This window comes from Phoca vitulina, unplaced genomic scaffold (genome assembly GCF_004348235.1).
Source record: "Phoca vitulina isolate PV1807 unplaced genomic scaffold, GSC_HSeal_1.0 scaffold31, whole genome shotgun sequence".
In the NCBI taxonomy this organism is placed as follows: Eukaryota; Metazoa; Chordata; class Mammalia; order Carnivora; family Phocidae; genus Phoca; species Phoca vitulina.
Window position 1 is genome coordinate 16,514,922 of NW_022589734.1, and position 20,761 is coordinate 16,535,682.

Below are 20,761 nucleotides of genomic sequence, written 5' to 3' on the forward strand. Positions count from 1 at the left end.
ATAAATACCCACGAGTTCACAGAGATATAAAGAAATGACTGAATAAATACGCAAGTGGGGGAAGAACAGACCAATCTCCTGTGTACAAGAATTCTGAATAATCTGTGTAGATACTCAGCCTGTGTAGGAACCTAGCTCCCCTCTCCTTAGACAGGGTTCTTTCCCAAGAAGGGGGCGTGTGTGAAAAGAGTACCTTTAAAGTGTCGAAAACCTGAGCCACACCACCTCAGTAGGGCGATCAAGGGCCAGATAGCCATGGGAAGTCACATCGACAGTATGAGCCCTTGATACGAACGCTCTGAGAGAGAGATGGCAATTGACCAACTTCGAGAAATACTCATCAGTCATTTGGTAGAATGTCCCTCTACTGGAGCTTTTCTAATCATAACAAAAACAGAGGAAAAACCCCAAATGAGGGACATTCCACAAAAGGACTGATCAGCACTCCTCAGAACTGTCAAGGTCTTGTGGACTGATCAGCACTCCTCAGAACTGTCAAGGTCATCAAAACACGAGTCAGAGAAACTGTCACGTTGAGAGGAGCCGAAGGAGACACGACGGCTAATGGGATGTGGTTTCCTGGAGGGATCCTGGCACAGAAAAGGGATGTCAGGTGAAAACTAAGGAAATGTCAATGAAGTAGGGACTTCAGTTAATACTCCTCCTACTACTAATAATAAATTCTGCCAAGCACTCCAGTAAGTGACTTACATATGTTCTTTTGCTTAATCCTCACGATGCTGTAAAGTAGCTTCACTCGCACTTTACAGATGAACGCAATAGAGATCTAACTCTTTTGCCCAAGACAAGAGAGTCCGTAACTGGAGGAATTCAAGTTGGCACTCACATTGAATTGTTCCAAGACTCTTAGACGTTTGAACTTCATTAATCCTCTCAACAACCCAAGATAGCCAAGTAGCACTCCTATGATTCCCTGTCCCAGTGAGGAAGCTGAAGGACAGGGAGGCTGGCTGAGTCACTCAGGGGGACACAGCAAGTAAGTGGCATACCCTGAATCTGAATTACAACGCACTTCAATGCCAAGGACCAAAAACAGCACACTTGGCCCCTCCATGGAGAACTTGCCCTCAGGCGCCGATTTCACAATGGGCTGTTGAAGTCAACAATAACCGTAACAATAATAAACATTGTAGAGTGCATAGTAGGTGCCAAGGACTACAAATACTAACGCACTTGGTCTTCCCAACAAACCGATGAGATAGGTTCTGTTATTATTCCCATTTTATGGATGGGAACACTGAGGCACAAAGGAAGTTAAATCGGGCGAGTGTATGGGTATTAACTCTACAACTCACCCAACTTCTCTGTATGTTTAAAATTATGCTTAAAAAGTATGTATATTTAAAAAGTCTCTCGTGAATGACTGTGTATGGTCATCATAAAATGGTTTCTCAGCAACTGTTTATTCGACCCCAATATGTATGTATCTGATTATTTTTTGGCATCACACGTTTTAAAAATTCGTTTCCTGATTTCTCCTTTTAATGTCTTTCACCTAAAAACTTCCTCCCACCGTCCCGCAGTGAAAGACAGCATTTTTGCCAGCCAGTGTGCTGGGCTTCGGCTGTTAAGTAACAGACTTGAGGCCCACATTTATTAATTAGCAAAAAGCCGTATATTACATGAGCTCCAGGCTCTGCGGAACTTTATATTCCACACGGACCTTCCAATCACTTCTGCGGCCTGGATGGATTTCAACGCTTGTACTTATCACAGATCAAAAATACATCATTATTCCTCTAGTCAATAAACAGCTCAGTGAAAGGGCACAGGTAGAATACATTTATTTCTTTTATAATTTCCGTGCACTGGCCGACTGACCCACTCCACCTGCAATTCTTACTTGGCCTCAGCTCCTACAGGACCTTTTCTTTTGTTTGCTTAACATGAAGTTTTTCTTGAAATAGGAGTTAATTAAATGATTTAGAAAAAAAAAAATGTGCCTCTTCCGATTCCAATTATCAGATTGTTGCTATGTTTTGTAAGAATTAAAAATCTCATCCTGGATCATCTGTCCTGAGTTTAGATGCTTGACAAATTCACTGGCGCTGGCAAATATCAAAGCTGTCTAGGGGACTGTCCCGAGATTCTACTCTGCAAGATCAACAGCCTCCCGAACTGTCATAGGGGACAAGTGTCTCTCTCCTGCCAGGTGAAGCCACCACGGGCCAGAGCCATCTCTCTGCTTATCCTCTGACGAGGGCTCCAGCACGAGAGGACCTATGGATTGGAAATGCGCTCTAATCAGAATATAGGCGCGGGCCAGGCCAAAAATAGACTCTGCCTGGGAGAGAGCGTCTTCTCAGCAGTAACGTGCAGAATCTGTACCATAGTCTCCCGACCTGGTCATGGTGAGCAGCTCAGCAACTTGCCGCATTAGTACATTTGGCGAAAACCCTTCGGAATAATTAAATTCCTTTGATCTGCACAAGACATGTGCCCACTGGGGACAGGAATTCCCTCTTTCTCTGCAGCTCCAAGACCCTGATTCCCCATGGCAGTGAAAAGTTATAAGTGGTCAGGGCACCAACTCGGGAGCCAACACTGAGGGTCTGAAGACCTTGGACGCATTTCTTAACCTCATTCTTCAAGACACACCATTTGTAGAAAAATTGTGGTAAAGATTAAAGGCGTAAAAAAGCAGTCACAAGGGTCCTGGCACGAAGAAAGTACTGTATATATACTAGCATTTGCTATTATAGACAAACGCCAAAACAGTTCATTGTTACCAGTGATTCCCAAGTAACGAACCCCACCCACCCGACCGCCAAACTGCCCTTCACCTGCCCACCCACCCAAAATCTGCTCATTGAAGACCTGCACATATTCCAATGTCATAAGGCCTGGTCACCCAGAGCAGCGATGTGAGCAGGCAGAAACTCTTATTTGCAAGACTAACGTTGTTTATCCAGATTAAATGTAGAGTTCACTGTGCCATCCACTTCTCCTTTTTTTAATAAGGGTTTTTCACATGCAGATTTTATCAGTATGCTTTTACTTCCTCTCTTTTCTTGCAGTATTAAAAATCTTTTCCTTTTCCGCTCTGTCCCACCTTCCTGTTGAATTTTAAAAAAGGGAAAGAAAAAGCAAACCAGCCAACTAGCTCAGAGGCCTGAGTCTTTTGCTCTGAACTTCACACTGACAGTCCACACTGTCAGGGCCAACTTAACAGAGAATCGGAATCCAATGAAAAAAGATAAGAGGGGAGCACAGAAAAAGGAACTCTTGAAAATCAGCCCCCCCTAATCGTGTCACCAGGCCTGGTGGCCTCGGGGTTTATTAATACAGACTGCCTCTCAGTAAGGGGCATGCAATTCACTTGCAGTCAGTTCTTTAAAACTATTAGTCACCCTCACACCGATTTACCTTTAAACAAGGACATTCTGTAACAAGGGATCCACCTATGTGGCTTAGTCATCCGATGGGCCTCAAGGTCACGGGCTTGAGTAACACGGTGAGAATTACCTCATTCACCCGCTATAGAACCGTTACGTCACCGATCGATACAGAGGCCCGTACACATCACCAACATAGCCTTCTCCAGGGAGCACCCCGCTTACATCAGACACACACTGCATCCTTAAAGGCAGATGACACGCGGAACACAGACAGATCCTTTGTTTGGTCTGAGAGAAGCAGCCTTCCAACCTCGAAAGCAGGGAGGAGACGAGAGAGAAGAGAGAACCCACACAATAGAAACAAAACACTTCTCCCACCTCTTGAACACAGGATGCGTTTTCTGAGGATGCACGGGGCAGGAGGGAAGACAAAAATGGAAGCGTAATTGCTGGGGGCCCCGATGCTGAGGACCAAGGCACAGCACGCCTGGCCCCTCCAGCAAGAACCTGCCCTACTTGGGACGCCTGGGTGGCTCAGTGGGTTAAGTGTCTGCCTTTGGCTCAGGTCATGATCCCGGGGTCCTGGGATCGAGCCCCGCGTCGGGCTCCTTGCTCAGAAGGGAGTCTACTTCTCCTCTGGCTGCCGCTCCCCCTGCTTCTGCTCTCTCTCTCTCTCTGACAAATAAACAAAATCTTAAAGAAAAAAAAAAAAAGAACCTGCCCTACAGCACCCATGTCACAATGCATTGGTGGAATGATCAATAACAGTAACAATGAAAGACACTGGAGAGTGCTTATTATGTACTAGTCATTGTGCTTTTTTAATTGACAAATATTAACTCATTTAGCCCTCCCAACAACCTGATGCACTAGGTTCTATTATTATGATTATCCCTGTTGCACAGATGGTAATACTGAGGTTCGAGGAAGGGAAGTAAGGTGCCTGACGTCACCCCGGTAAGCGGCCGAGTTGGGATTCAAACCCAAGCAGTTAGGCTGCAGAGTCACTGCCTTGAACTTTGGTTCACGGCAATACCAGGAACCACAGTAAGAAGTTTTCTTTGGGGTTTTTTGCACACGCTCTACCCTTTCCTTGGCATAACGGTCCCACATATTTACTTACGAATTTCTCTCCCACCAGAGCCTTGCACAGGAGAGGTGCTCCATATATGTTTGTGGAATGAAGGCATGAGTAATTGACTTGAAATTAATCCTTAAATCTCTCTGGAGCAAGAGACTCCGGGGACAGGCAATGAACCTTGGCTTCGGACAAGAAAAACGAAGTTCAGGGAAAGCCATAGACTTGTCTAGGGTCATATTGCTTTAAATACAAGCTCTTCCCCAACTTACCAGGGGCTTTTAAATTTTCCAAAGCCGTGCGACGTTTTTGGGAAAACAAAATCTTTTTATATACACTCAAAATATAACAGAGTGGAAGGAGGAACAGCTGTGGTGGAGACAGGCTGGGTCCAGCCCACCACCACCCCACGCCTACCTGCAGCCCTCGCGTAGAGAACCACTGTGGCACCACGCAGGGCCGCCGGGACCCCAGCCGGGAGCAGCCCCCTGGAACTCCAGCAGAGGACAACCAAGCATTTCCAAGTCCCATGGGTCTCCTGCTCCACGGGCAGGAGGTGCAGGATAGCATTCCCTCTTCCCACTAACCATCAGCGTTCGGGTCCGGTTCTTCTCCCTCTCAGCAGGGGTGGGGCTCAGAGACACCCATTCTTGGCCTCCATGCTCATGCATTTCTTTTTGTTTCCTTCTTTGGAGCTGTTCTGCATCTGTTCCTTTTTCAGCCCTGGGGGTTTCCCCTACTGATAACTGGAAAAGGGGCAACCTCTTGTGACCTACTTTTTCATCACCAACCAGAGCAGGAGAGGGCAACGTGTGCTCAGGGGCCTTGCCAGAGTCTCCCGAAGACGGGGGCACCTTGGATCAGATCTGGGATTCTTCAAAATGGCAGACTCGATTCCACAGTGGTGGCCAAGGTGGGCAGGGAGAGGGAGCAAATTTGGCAAGAACAGGACTGCAGGCAAACCTGCATCCTGTCGCCCTGACTCTCAGCAGGCAGGAGGCCCCGGGCATCACGGATCCTCAGAGCCGGGCGGGGACCTCTGCGGCTGCAGTCCAGCCTCCCTGTTCAACAGAGAAGCTGTGTCCCACCAACATACAGTGACTTTGCTCTCGGTTCACAGTGGCACAGTTCCAACTACTAGGGATGTCTGCCTGCCTGCTCCTGAGCACCCAGAACTGTAAGGAGCAAAAGGAGGATGCGAACTGAAAAGGGACAAAAGGACTCTCTTGCAATGTCAAATGATGCAAGATGGCAAGACGCTCAGGTCCTGGATCTATATATGCATCTGTGCAAAATTCTCTCTGAAGGCCCTCTAGGAAAAACATCCTACCCCCCATATCACCCGAAGGTTTGTCTCAAGTGTTGTTTTTTTTTTTTAAGGTTTTATTTATTTATTTGACAGAGAGAGAGACAGCAAGAGCAGGAACACAAGCAGGGGGAGAGGCAGAGGGAGAAGCAGGCTTCCCGCAGAGCAGGGAGCCCGATGCGGGGCTCGATCCCAGGACCCTGGGATCATGACCTGAGCTGAAAGCAGATGCTTAACCGACTGAGCCACCCAGGCGCCCCTGTGTTTTAAGGCCCTCTGATGCAAAGGACAACATTGAAAGATATTAGAGAAAGATAACCCTTTCTCTGCTGCCCACATGGCTCTGGACCATGTAATGGGTGAATGGGAAAGAGACAGGAGAAGCACCCAGGCCTCCAATGGGCTCCCGGCTTCTGCTGGAATGTGAGAACAGCCGCTCGATCATTAGCATACCCGATTTGCATTCACTCCAGATGAGATTTCATCATTGCATCATATTTATTCATCCCTTAATATAAATCTAAATTGCTCTCTTCAAATAGCAGAGAGCACTGTGCTTCGGTAAGGGAAAGAGAGATGATCACGGTAAGAGATGCACAGCGTTTTCTTCTGCTCTCCCTCCCCCGGGCTGCACCCTTCCCTGGATCATCCCAGGGCTCAGAACACACAGCTCAGTCTTTGGTATCTCATGGTGGGGGGCTCTCGGTGGAGGGAGACTATGGTAGCCCTCAACCCTCCCAAATGCCACGGGAGCGCCTAGGAAGTCCTGTTGGAGGTGAGCCCAAGCGCCTTCACGGCAGCCAAATAGAACTTGCTACAAACAAAAGACTACAGCCTTTTAAAGAAGACAAACATGTGTCTGAACCTGGAAAAGTTTGCTTGGAGATAAAGAACAATTTTTTTTTTTTTACAGGAAGTGAGGCATTAAACTATGGATGTCCATAAATGATCTCTGGGAATGGCGGCACACAGAGTCCAGAAAACGAGTAACAGGCAAAGCACACGGGGCCACGGTGGTTTCTGCTGGTCACTTCCCACCGTGGCCACCAGCTCATTCTGTGGGCGAAGCAGCGTGTCCCATCAGCACTGCTTTTCCTGATGAGAAGAAATGTATGGTGCCTTTTCCTGTGGAAGGAAAAGTGGTCTCACCATCTAGAAGTGTCCATTCAGAAGTACTGTCTCTAATTCTTTTCTTTGGGGGACAGGACATGACCCCCTGCCCCACCAGTATGTGTTTTTTAAAATAGTAAAAATCTTAAATGAAATCCCTTTATCGGCTTGTGCATATGCTAAAGGAAGGTTCGCAGAAGACTCCTTCCAGGAAGGCATGCTGAAAGAAAAAGAACGACCCCTTCCCTATCAATTGAACTCCTAACTGTGCCTTGAACCAGGGCATGTGCGACAGATTTTATCCAGTAATTCTGTTGTCATGTGTCCTAACCTCTAGGACTTCAGCTCCTTTCTAAAGGAAGAGTCTCTGCATGGTCAGGGCTCAGAGGAATTTAGATGGTTTCAAGCATCCCTACCTGAGCGCTTTCAGCTTCATGCTCAAGTTAAAGACGGGCCCTTAAAAATGAACCCTAACTTCTGGGTTTGGGGCTTAATGCCAAGGCCTTCCCACAGGGTTACTGAAGATGCTGTCAGCTGGCTAGACTTGTCCTGTCCTGGGGCTGCTGAAAGGACCTGAGCCAAAGGTAACAGAGGCTGACACACCCCTGAACCCCAACTCAATGACAGCACTTGAAAACATTATGAAATACGACGTCTTTACCCATAATTCCTTTTTACGATGGGCCTGAAATATTCAAGACGCTCAGAGACACATGAGGGTATTTTGGACCAGGAGTTAGAAGAGTCCAGTCTCCTGGGTCTGCTACCGACTCGCTGAGGGGCCTGAGCAAGTCACAGGACTTCTCTGGGCCCCGGGTTTTAAATCAAGGGGAAGCAAGGGAATTCATGGATTTCTACAGTCATCCGCATTCTCTAAGCCTCTGCTTCCATGCTCCTTGTCTTTCCCTTTTGCCAGCAGGGACTAAGAGTGTTAGAAAGGTTGTGCCTTTGACCCCAGAGGAATGTGACAAGGGTTCCTTGCATTGTTCCCACAGTAACCAGAGCCAGCTGTCCAGGCAGGCCAGCCAAGTTATGGCGCATGATCCCACACCACGGGGGACTGTGCGTGGAGGACCCCACCTCCAGGCTTCCCCACTTCCTCTGGGCCCCGGTCTGCAGGTCAGCACCCTCCTGGGAACACAAGAATGGGTCTGTGATCTTTAATAAATAACAGTTGACGGTTTACAATCTGGAGTGTAGCCACATGGCCTGAGGCTCCCCCTAAGCCCGGCAAGAGGACACAGGTATGTCCTGGCTTCTCTGAATCTTCGAGCCTACCCCTAGGGTGGGGGCCATCAGGGCCAGGGTGCCTAGAAGACGGCAGGTCTCTTTCTGAGCATGGGAGGACGCTAAGTCCTGTTCAAAGAAGGGGACTCAAGTGAGAGTGAAAAGCTAAGATGAGACTTTCATCACAAAATCTTGGGGTGAGCCAAGATTTGTAAGCATGCAGTTCTGCATCGGCATGCCGATGAAGGGCTTCCTTTCTGCCTGCAGCCTGCATCTGAGATCCTAATGAGGGGAGATCACTGGAAAGCATTACCATTATTTTTAGCTTTTCTAAGGGAGGGAGGAGTGTTTGAAAGGGCAGAATGGAAAGGAATGTAGGGCAAGGGTGTGGAGGGTGGGGGAGAAGGGAAGGTTAGGAAAAATTAGGACTTGCAGGACAGAGAAGCAGCTCCTTCTTCCTTTCTTGATAGATGGCTGTGGCCAAAACCACATCAAGGACATCAGGTCCAGATATCTGGAGACAAAGAAGTCTCTGGAAGAAAATCATGTTTCTGCGAGCATGGCAAACGTGCACTTCAGCTTGAGGGATTTTTTTTTTTTTTTTTACTTTCCAAACATAGCAGATGAGGCCCTCCTAGAAAGCCCTTCTCGGAAAAGAGTTTGATAATCCCTTTTTGGATGGGAAAGCTGCCTCAGCTAATGCGAACCCCCAAGAAACACCCTCTCTGGATGTACAGAGATCATGAATGGTCCAGATGAAAAGGAGATGAATGGATTCCTCCTTAAATGACTTGACAACTTTAAAATAGCAAGGTGGAGCCCCGCAGCTTCTGGGGTGACCAAATTCTGGGCCAAGAGCATAACATTTTGAGGGAGGATTTCTATTCTTTTTCTTCTCCACCCCCCCCCTTTTTTTTGGCAATAGATCGTAAAAAGTCTCCTTAATGAGCTGCAAAAGCCAAGGCATATATTCTCTTCCTCAATTCAGAGGCCTGGTAACTGCTCAAACACTGTCCAAATGCCACCTCGTTCATAAGGATCCTTACAAAACACAAACTGCTTGATCACAAACTATTTGCCTGCCGGAATTCGTAAAGCAAGGTTGCAAAATGTTTAAGTCATTAACCCTGCGGCATGGTCGACAGGGGCCCGGAGCTAACAAAGGAACACTAGAATTGGTTTCCCACTTCCAAAATAGGACCTAACGAAGTTGGTGCTATAGGAGAAGAGTTGCTGTATTTTGTTTAATGGAACTAAATTTGTGCCCATTTAAATCATGAGCAGGTGGCACTCGGTAGCAAAGAAAGCCCTGAAAATATTCACATTTCGTGAATGCAGTTGTATGTATAATTAGCCGAAATTTATTTTAAAGTACTCTAATCTTTTGTACTGTTGTTTTTTTTTTTTTTTTACAATTCAAACTGGTGAGGAAAAGAGAGCAGCTTTTGAATTTATTATGAAAGCACAGCCACCGTTATTATCTGTTAAAAAATTTTTTGAAAAATAGGGAAGGCGTCAGAAAGTCTAATAGGACATATGTTAGGATCACACCAACGGAAAGGGCTTGCTTGCTTTCACAGGAAGGAGTCTGTTGTTTGGGAGAAATAAGTGAGCTAAACAACAGCATCTAGTAAAAGAGTAGATGGAAAAGAATCAAAGGTATACATTTTAGAAGCATAAAATTTTCTCTTAACTGCTTCATGGAAAATTTCAAACGTGTCCAAAGGACTTGCAAGAGGGCACCAGATACACATTACCCAGCACCAATAATGATCCCAACTCGTGGCCGATCTCTGCCTTCCAGCAAATCCCAGAAATACCATTCACTCCCTAAATATTTCAGTGTGAAGTACAGGACTGTGAAGCTCCCTCGTTTTCTCAAGGTCCTGACAAGTCAAATGCCCTGGGGCCGGAACCGGGTCTTCCCACCTGGGGGGCCAACTGTTCTCTCTCCTCCAAGCACCCCTGTCTCTCTCACCCTTGCAAACCAACCCGCCCACACCCCCGGACCGCAGTAACATGAGGTTAGAAAACAAGCAACGTGCTGGGTTAGAAATCACGAAATCCTCCATTTTAATCTAATTTTCATTTTAATTTGCCACTTTACTGAGCCTTAATTGCCCCAGCTATTAAGTAGAGCTATGAGATACAATTACTTATGACATACTTATAAAAGTCATTTCCAACTTGCAACAGTTATTTTTAATGTGTTTTCGTGGATTTGAGGATGAGCTGTGAGAAGCCATCAAGCTCCGGAAACTCTCGTGAGGTGAGGTCTCCGATGTGAAGACAGTGGGGGAGGGCACACACATAATCATTACGTAACTGTACCCCGAGAGCCTTTTCCATGACACGTTTATTTATTTTTCACATATAAATTAGAACCAACTATTTCAACATGTTGAAATGAAAGTTTCTATGAAAAACAAATGTTTCATATAATATAAATCAACATTTCCCAAAGAGGAAAGAGGCAGGCCCTCTCCCTGGGGGAATTTGAGCATCTTTCAGAGAAAGAACAGGCAAGCCCAAGGAAAGTGAAAAGAAAAAAAGAAACATTCCCTCCCTTTGTCATGGACTTGCCAAACCCCTAACTGAAGGGGACTTACAATAGAAAACCAAATATTCTCAAGGAAGTGTCCAAGCCTGGAAAAATAAAAACTGAATGCAGAGTTTTGTGTTAATGGACTGAAATATGCTACTCAATTGCACCCTTTTTCCTTCTCAGAAAAACACATCAGGCTCCCGCGCAGGGGAGGTTATGGGAGGGAAGGTCGTTACAACGTTTAAGAAACCCCATTCAAAGTCAACCCCAAACCTGGAGCTGAGGCTTTAAATGCACTTGTTTTCAAAAGCCAAACCACAGAAAATCTTGTCATTTTTTACTAGATGCTGGCAACACATGCCTTCCATGTGTAACCTCCCATAAAACCCAAACGATGGGCCCAAGGTCACAGAGGAGAAGTTGGGTCTGGGGAAAATGGCATACCCGCCCACCCGCCCGTGTTGATTTTCTGGGACGGCCGTAACCAAAGTACCACATGCCGGGGGGCTTAAACAACAGATGTTTATTTCTCACAGCTCTGGAGGCTGGAAGTCCGAGGTCAGGATGTCGGCAGGGTTGGTTCCTTCCAAGGCCACGAGAGAAGGATCTGTTCCAGGCCTCTCTCCTAGCTTCTGGTGGGTGGCAGGCCATCGTTGGTATTCACTGGCCTGTCACAGCGTAACTCCTGTCTTCACGTGGCATTCTCCAAGCATCTCTGTCTTGATGTCCAAAACTCCCTCTTTTTATAAGGACACCAGTCCTGTTGGCCTAGGGCCCATTCTAATGACCTCCTCTCAATTGGATCATCTGCAAAGACCCTATTTCCAAATAAGGGCACATACATAGATACCGGGAGCTAGGACTTCCACATCTTTTGGGGGGACACAATTTAATGCATAACACTGCCTTATCCCCACCTAACTTAAGAGAGGCATGGGAGGGAAGCCGAGCCAGTTCTCATGAGGTCCCTCTTGTCCCACAGAGGATGCCATCCGTGTTTTAGCTTGTCCACAGCTGCTCAGAGAAACACTCAGGAATAGGCACACCATGCCTATGGATAGACCCTAGCAAACCATCACTTGGCTTTATCGTGTTAGCAGGGCCCGTTTACACTGCCTTCCCTCCTGCACCTGTTCTCAGCTTTGGCCATGTGGTTACTGTGCAGTCCACACGTCAACTTGGTCCCTTTCAACCTCAGGGTTGGACAGAAGTCATTCACAGCATCTGCCAATTTTACATCCTCTGCTACATGTTCGGCTCTCCTTTGTCCCTTTTGCATTTGGGACGAGCCAAGAGATATCTTAAAAAAGGGAATCAAAATATATTTTTGACCTATTTCTACAGCCAGCAGAATGACTGGACCACGATGGTCACTGTTAAATATGCTCTTCTGGGGCGCCTGGGTGGCTCAGTAGGTTAAGCATCTGCCTTTGGCTCAGGTCATGATCTCGGGGTCCTGGAATCAAGTCCCACATCGGGCTCCCTGCTCAGTGGCGAGTCTGCTTCTCCCTCTCCCTCTCCCCCTGCCTGTGCATATGCTTGCTCTCTCTTTGTGTCAAATAAATAAAATCTTAAAAAAAATAAAAAAATAAATATGCTCTTCTGCAGTTTTAAAAGGGGTCTTCCAAGGATGAGATGGTTGCACAATATAATTATTCAACAATTCTAATAGGCAGCGACCACATCAGGATTCCCAGTTTATAGAGGAGTAAACTGAAGCTCTAAAGGGTCAGGTAATTCAGTCATGGACACACAGCTAGTAAATCACAGAGCCCGAATATAGACTCACCTCTTCTGACACCAAGTTCTATATTCTTACACAATACGTAATATGACACAGTCAATGTGAAATTATCAAGAAGGATTCAAAGTTTTTTCTTGACTGTAAGCGGTATGGTAGCAACAATAAAGCCTTCTGCTTATAATTCCACATTTTGAGACATTTTTCAAAATGTTTCAATTTGAGGTTTTATTTATCCTTCTCAAAACCAGGTGAGTTACTCTTAGGCCCATTTTATGGATGATAAACGAAGGCAGAGGTTATGTAATTTGCCTAAACAAACCAATGAGTGGACAGTGGAGGGGAATAAGAATTTCTGCATACTAATTCAAAAACAGGTGTGACTTTCCAAAGGGGGTAATTCAACATCAGCATCCTTGGAGACACGGAGAATGGAAAGAAAATAATGTAAATCGAGGGATACAAAAAAAACCTGAATATCTTTTCATATATTTTACTGCAGGAAGAAGCAGCACATGCATGTGTCATGGGCATCAGAGTGGATGCCCGCCCGCACCTCGAGAGAGGCCAGTCTACGTTAACTCAGATGTCCCTTAACATGCGTAGAAGGCTCTTCTCAGCAAGTCACATGAGATCTGTGACTGGGGAAGGAGAATATGCTTTCTTGATCACGACAGACCATAAGATTCCCTTTGGTCTTTCACAACCCGAATTCATGAGAGCAGGCTTCCAGAAGGAAGTGGAGTGTGAACTAACAGCTTTAGAAAAGACAGGTGACGGACATGCATGTCCCAGTGCGGTCACCAGACCACCGTGGTTGGAGGTGCGCACATGGGGAGGCAGCAGTGGGAGATGAGGCGGGAAGGAAACGCGGAGGCCGTTTTATGGAGGGTTCTCAAAGGTCTTTCTGAGTGACTGAGATGATTCTGTGAAACGTGAAGGTGCTTCCAATGGGTGTGAGCAGGGGAATGACCTCATCAGAGGCATGCTGCCTATTGCTTCTAAGGGAGAGACTCTCAAACCCACAAGTCCGGCCCTGACCTCTCTTTCCAAGATCCAGGTATGTTTTTCAGAATGCCCACTGGGCATCTCTATGTGGTCATCCTGCTGGCACTTCCAACTGAGTATGTTAGATCTCCACAGTCTTTTCCAGATCTAATGTTCTGTGATTCCACCAAAAGTGGCGAGTCTGAAAACCTGACATTTCCCTGGAGGAGACGGAACATAAACGAGGAACAGAGAAATCCTGTTCAAGAGGCAGAGCAAAAAGAGCAATGTCTTTAAATTGGAAAAAAAAAAAAAGAATATCCGTGTTAATCAATCCTTGCTAACTTGTGCCCGGGCTCTTAATTGATAGGAGCCCGGAGAGGGGCGCGAACGTGCGCATACACGGTGGGAGGCCTGGGGCGGCGTGTTTAGGCACCATCCAAGGACACAAGCTCTCAGGGACAAGCCAGAATGGCTTTCTTGCCCATCAGAGCTGCTCCCTTTGCACCTGCAGAGGCTAGCTCTAGAAACAACAATTAAAGCACAGAGTAAAAATCTTGAATTGCTAAATATCTGAAGCACCCCTTGCCCCTGGACCCAAAACGACTCAAGCCAACTCAATCTATTTCTAAAGAGCAAGTGGCCCTTGAATTCTTAGGACGCTATGTGGTAGAGAGTCCCGCCCCCGCCGACCCAAGAGGGGTGAAGAACCTCCACGAGACCCTTCGATAGGACTAAATGTCTTTTCCTGTTAAACTTTCACTCTGCTGCTTCAAAAGAAACACCGTGAAAACCTTTGCTTTCCCAGAGAGAAGAAGCAGTATATTAATTCATATAGTGTGTTTTGAATAAAGCAGCATTTATAATGTAGAGGAATTCCGCTTCCCTTTTCCGGACATAGCTTCCAAACACAAAAATTCTGAGTGTAGGTGGGCCGCCACTCCACACACTGAATTTAGAAAGACACTCATACTCTCCAGAAGCCTACCTCCTTCGGCCCACGTTCAACGTTTATCTTGGCTGTGACAGAGACCATTGCGGTCCACTATCCAGGATCTGATCAGGACGACGTCTCATGGGGCGGTGTCCCCTTGATGTCTCCTCCTGCGGGTCCACACTGGTGCCGTTCAAATACACTCGAAATTTCCACATCTGCCTGACATCCACTCATGCTCAACACAGCATCTTGATCACACACCGAATTCTCCCTGAGAGCAATCTGACCCAGGCTTCTCTGTCAAAGAGTGTGGCCGCTCCGTGTGTTCCAGATGATATAATACTAAATTGTTAAAACCACATAGAGCGGAATGGCTCCAACTTCAGGAACACCACCTGTGACAACTGCACATACACCATGACCAGGGAGATCTCTTCCGAGATATGATCCAGGTTCTGCTCTTTTGGGCCATGGGCCTCAAGGATTTGTGCTTCTTGGACAACTGACACGGTCAAGACACACAGTAAAAACAAAACAAAACAAAACAAAACCCTATAGTTGGGGTCTGAGAAGACCACTGGCCCTATTGAGTCCCACCATGGTAGCCAAGCATACATTCCAGATACTGCACGGCTCAAAGGCGATTTTGATGGACTTACTAAAAGTCCATAATAAATCCATAGCAAAATCCACAATGCTCCAATTTTTTTAGAGATAAAAACTATCACCCCAAAACTCTCTAAGATATATCTCACTCCTCTTCCTGTTTAGGAAATTCCCTGGATCTTCATGGTGGTCTCCCATGGCCTCCCAAGGGACAGTCGGGTGCCCCTTCCTCGATGCTTCCACTACATTCCGTATATCGCTCTCATGCCAGTCCATCCAAGGTATTGCAATCGACTAGTTCCTTGTTCAGCTACTGTACTACAATAATGATAATGTATAGTGTCACTGAGTAGGGACCATTTGCTTGGGCATCTTCAGTCCTTAGGACCCTACTTGGCACAACAGTGAATCTCAAAAAATATGAGTTGACTGATTGAATATACAATCCAATGTTCTATTTATTCATCCAGTCCATGGTAAGTACAACCATCTCTCACTGTATCTGGCACGGACCGTGGCCCTCAATGGCCTATGGCCACAGTTAGTGCCTGTGGCCATCCTAACTAGGAGAGGATCATCTCCCCTGAATGAGACAGTGAACTTGCTCTGCTTGAAGTCAATCAGGAACTAACAGCTTTTATAAGCTCTCTCCTTTGAGACAGCCAGGAGGCTTGAAAGAATCTTAAAAAAAGGAAAAGCTTTGAAAGAAAGAGTGAGCAAAGCCCACAGCATTTAGGGCTGGGAACAATTATCCCTCTGCACATAAACCACTTTTTGGTGGGAGAGGGCAACACTGCGAGTGGCAATTTTTCATGCAGTTTGAGGCTAGTGCCCTTTAAATAAGATCTCTTTTACGACACGGACATTTGCACAGTACACTGTGAGTAGATTAGGGTATGTTTATGCCACGACACAGGGCTTAAGATAATTCAGCTGAGGGCGAAAGATAATTTGGGGGGAAATGATCAAATCCACATGAGACTAATCTATAAACGGTAAAGCAAGTGAATCATGGAAAAGATGATGCCGGACAAAACAACAGCTTTTGTTCAAGTCCATCCAGAAGTTTTTCCTGAAAACCTACTATGTGCTCGGCACCGCGCCGGCATTTGTGGGGAATATGGAAGAAATCATCACCATGGTTCAGACCCCAGTCCCTCCCGCCAGTTTCTAAACTCGCCCCATAAACTCTGCTGCCAGGTTTCCAAAATGTGAATGCAATTGTGCCCTCACGCTTCCAGTCACCCCCATTGTAACCATATTCCAGGCATGACAAACAAGACCTTCTTCAACCCCAGGTCGGCCAACTGCCCCCTTCTCCCAGCTCGCAACTTCTCACCGCCTCGGCCACAATCTTTTACTCACGTTTCCCTGGGTTTAAGGCTCCTTGACTCCCTCAAGCCCATGCCTTTGAAAATGCTGTCCTAGAACATGCACTCCCTAGAACATGTTGCCTACTTAGTCTTCATAACTCATCTCTCAGAGAAATCTTTCCAATAAATACTTCTCTATCCCCGTCCTGATGTGATTCTCTGTATGAGTTTCCCCAGCACCCTCTGTGTATCATGGCGCCTGCCACATGGAATTCTTCCTTCTTTCCCTCTCCTCATTGCCTCCTCTGGCCCATCTATAAACATTTACTGAGTGATTGTTCTCTGCAAGGCCCTGCGCTGTGCTAGATGGGTACAACATCTCTAATAAATCCACACAACTCCTGAATTGTAGGCATGACTTCAAATGAGCAAGTAAGCTCAGAAAGCTTTAGGAACTTGGTCAAGGTCACACAACCAGCAAATGGCAGAGCCAGATGCTCTTGCTCCAAGCCCTTGTTCTTTTCTTCTTAGCACACCACTCAGTAAGAAGGTGAGAAGACACACGAGACACGTGCCCAGAGCCAGTGACTCCTGAAGTGTGAAAGTCACATCTGGGGCTCTGACCAGCCAGGGGTGTGCATGTCCTCCATGCAGTCTGTTCACTCCCCAGGACTATCTCTTTCTTGCACATCATACGGATGATTGCCTAGTGAGTCCCCCAAAATCACCCATCAGTTTCTCTAATTTGTGGAGTCAGCCTAAACTTTTGTTTTTAACAACAACCTATCAGCTCTGTATATTAAATGTTTCCAACAAGCATCAAAGCCTCAATTGTCACTGTCTTCTGTTTGTTTTCTAGCTCTGCTAATGCAAGGGACAGCCCGTCCTAGTATTTATTACTAGAGTAATGTCAGGTTCAGGGTTAGCACATAAAATACCTCTCTGGTTTCTTTGCAAGAGATCAAAACACTCTCTTAATGGCAACATCAAAAAGAAGCAACATGTAAACATGTTTCAACAGGAATGCCTTTTCCCTTCAGTGATTTCTCAATATTTGGAACTCTTTATTAGTCAGTTCTGCTCACAAATAGTAGATTTCACTACTTCTGCTAAGCCTTTTCTGAAACTCTCCATCACATTTGCTGACAATTCGTGTTTTGTGCCATTCTTTTGCTAATAATATTCTGGGGGGGGGGGAATGACCCTAGAAGTCCTTCGGTTTCTCACATGGCTTGATTTGGTGGGGGAAAGGGACAGTGAAGAAAATAACATTTTTACCTGTTCTTCCTTCCTATCCCTTTCTCCCTCCTCTCTTCCATTTCTCCTTTAGCAAAAGTCCTTACCTAATCCTCATGGATCGGTAAATATGATGCTATAGATTCCTATGGCTCCTTGGTCTTTTCACTTGATTGGCAAAAGAAAAATAGCAGGAGATTAGGGTATAATTGCTACCTTCTTCCTTTCCAGCATGGACTTCCCACTCAAACTCCTCAGTGCCGGTGAGGAAAATCAGCCTACCATTACATCACTGCAAGAGAATTGGCAGAGTAGGCTTCACCTCTGCAAACAATTCAGTGAGACCCAGCACTTTCCACACTGCTCTCTGCTCATAATAAAGCCCTGCAAACCCCAAATGGACATTAACCATGCCCAACCCCAAAGGCAGCATCACTGCTAATGGGGAAGACACAAGAAGCATTCCATTAATGTCAGAAACACCACCAGGCTGTCCACCATCATCGCTGTGATTTAACGCTGTTCTGGCGGAATTAGCCAATTTAATTACAAAGGAGAAAGGAAGAAAGGATATAAAATTGGAAAAGAGGCAGTAAAATCATTATTTGCATTTGCTGTGGCTGCAGATCTGAGCGAAATCAGTTAAACAGCTCCCGTAGACAATTAGAGAATTCCATAAGGTAATTAACAAAAGTCATATGCAAAAATCAATAGCGTTCCTAAATGACAGCCAGTAAAAAAGATACCCCATTTTAAACAACTAAAATATAAAATACTTGGATGATAAACTGGATGAGAAATACGCAAGATCGATGGAAAAAAAATTTTTAAACACTACTGAGGAACAGAGAAGACAGGAACATCTGGAAAGCTCTACCTTGTCCTTAAACAGGAAATCACTATCAAGAAAGACAGTAATTCTCCCCAAATGAATCTTTAAACTTGATACAATGTCAAACAATGCCATGAGGAAGTTAACTCTTAAGTTCATAGGAAAAATAAACAGGAAAGAATATCCACAGAAATGATGCTAAAAGCAATAAGGAAAGACTAGCATAGCGGTAACAGGAATATTAATAAAGCCCCAGAAATTACATCAGTGTGCACTGGCACATGAATAGCAAGTAAGATCAATAGGAAATACATAAACTCAAATACATACTGAATTCAGTGCATGATAATGGGAGAAGGAACTTTCAATACTTGGATAGCCACCTGGAAAAACTTGAATTAGATCCCTAGTTACCGTCCTACACTAAAATTCCAGAGTGACGGAAGATTTAAATGTAAAAACTGAAAACATAAAAATACAGAAAGAACCTTGAAAACACGATGCTAAGTAGGAACAGCCAGTCACAGAAGCTACATATTATATGATTCCACTTATATGAAGTGTCCAGAATAGGCAAATCCATAAAGAAAGCAGATTAGTGGTTACTGGGGGCTGGGGGGGGGGATGGGGAGTGTCGGCTAATGGATATGGGGTTTCTTTTGGGGGTGATGAAAATGTTCTGAAATTAGATTGTGGTGATGGTTGCCCAACTCTGTAAATGCACTAAAACCACGAAATACTACACATTAAAAGAGTGGATTTTATGGTATATGGATTCTATCTCAATAAAGCTATGATTTAAAAAATACTAAGCACAACTATGAGACCATTTTTTAGATAATGTTTGACTGGAGAAGGCCTGTGTCTATCAAAAAGTGAAAAGCCAGAGAAAAAATATGATAGGACTACATAATTTTAAAAACAAACCCTGCATGAAAAAAATAGGTCAAAAAATAAACGGGAAAATTAAAAAGTACAAGGCAAAAGGACTAATTTTCTTGAGCTACTAGGTGCTCCTAAAAATCAATTAGCTGGAAAGACCAAAAACCCAGGAAAACACGGGCAATGAACGTCAACATATATTTCTTAGAAAAGCAAACAGGAATGGCTCTTAAACATGTGAAAACATATTCAATCATTGCTGTAATGAGCGAATTCACATGAAAGCTACCAAAAGATAGTATTTTTTTCACCTCTTCGATTGGCAGAGACCATGAAGTTTAATAACACTGTCTGTGGAGAAAAGGCATACTCACGCAGTGCTAGTGGGAGCATACATTAGTACAGATGCCAAATTGGAGGGCAATTTGGCAAGGTTTACCAAAATTAAAACTGCACATTCCTTTTGATCCAACAATTCCACTTGAGTAATTTCTCCTCCAGAGATCCTTGCTGACATATAAAATGCTATTTATAGAAGGTAATTCACCCAAGTATTGTTCATAGTAGCAAATAATTGGAAACAACCGAAAGTCCATCAATGTGGGATAGAATACAATGTAGCAATCTCATTCAACTGAATACTATTTAGATACTAAAAAGAGTAAGGCTGCTCTCTCTGTTCTGACAAAAAATATTCCAGGATACACCTTAGGTAAAAAAAAAAAAATGTGAAGAGCGGAACAGTTTGTATGGTGTAAACATTATTTTTTTAAAAAAACAAACATATTTTTGCTTATATAGTTATAAAATATCCTGAAAGGTGGGGCGCCTGGGTGGCTCAGTCGTTAGGCGTCTGCCTTCGGCCCAGGTCATGATCCCAGGGTCCTGGGATCGAGCCCCACATCGGGCTACCTGCTCGGCGGGAAGCCTGCTTCTCCCTCTCCCACTTCCCCTGCTTGTGTTCCCTCTCTCGCTGTGTCTCTCTCTCTGTCCTATAAATAAATAAATAAAATCTTAAAAAATATATATATCCTGAAAGGTATTTCAGGGTAAGGGAACAATAAGAAAAGAAAACAGTAATGGAGCTTGCCTCTAGGAGTGAATTCAATGACGGAACAGAACTAAAAAAGTTATTTTTCCTCAGACACCTATTGGGGAGAATTAGTTAATTCTCTTAGTTAAAAGAAAGAAAACAAGTATGGCAAGGACACTGAAATATGAAATAAACAAAATATGGGATTTAATTTTCGAGAGGTTGGGGGTTATTTTTAATAGATTTTTAATTTTTAAAATTAATTTTAATATATTTTTAATATATTTCGGAAAAAAATTAATAATTAAAGAAAAACCCTCACAAGTGACCATCGAGGAGACTGACTCAACTTTTGCAAAACAGATGCATTCAGTGAAGCTTCCTATGCGTGGCGCTTTGGTAAGACTCCCCCCACGCACCCCTACACCCCCAGAGTAGGCAGGACTACCCTCCAAGCCCAGGTGGATAATTCCATCTTCATAATTCATTCAAATTTGGCCAATGCAACAGCTGGACATCTCCCAACTAGGGAAGTTTGTTTAGATTTATCCTCAGGACACAAAAAGGCC

At 44.9% G+C, this 20,761-nt stretch overlaps 1 protein-coding gene across 13 annotated transcripts in view; it reads right to left on the minus strand.

The window, feature by feature from the left end:
• Positions 1–20,761, minus strand: part of ATXN1 (ataxin 1) — a 391,544-nt gene that overhangs the window by 197,644 nt on the left and 173,139 nt on the right. The window lies entirely within an intron of this gene.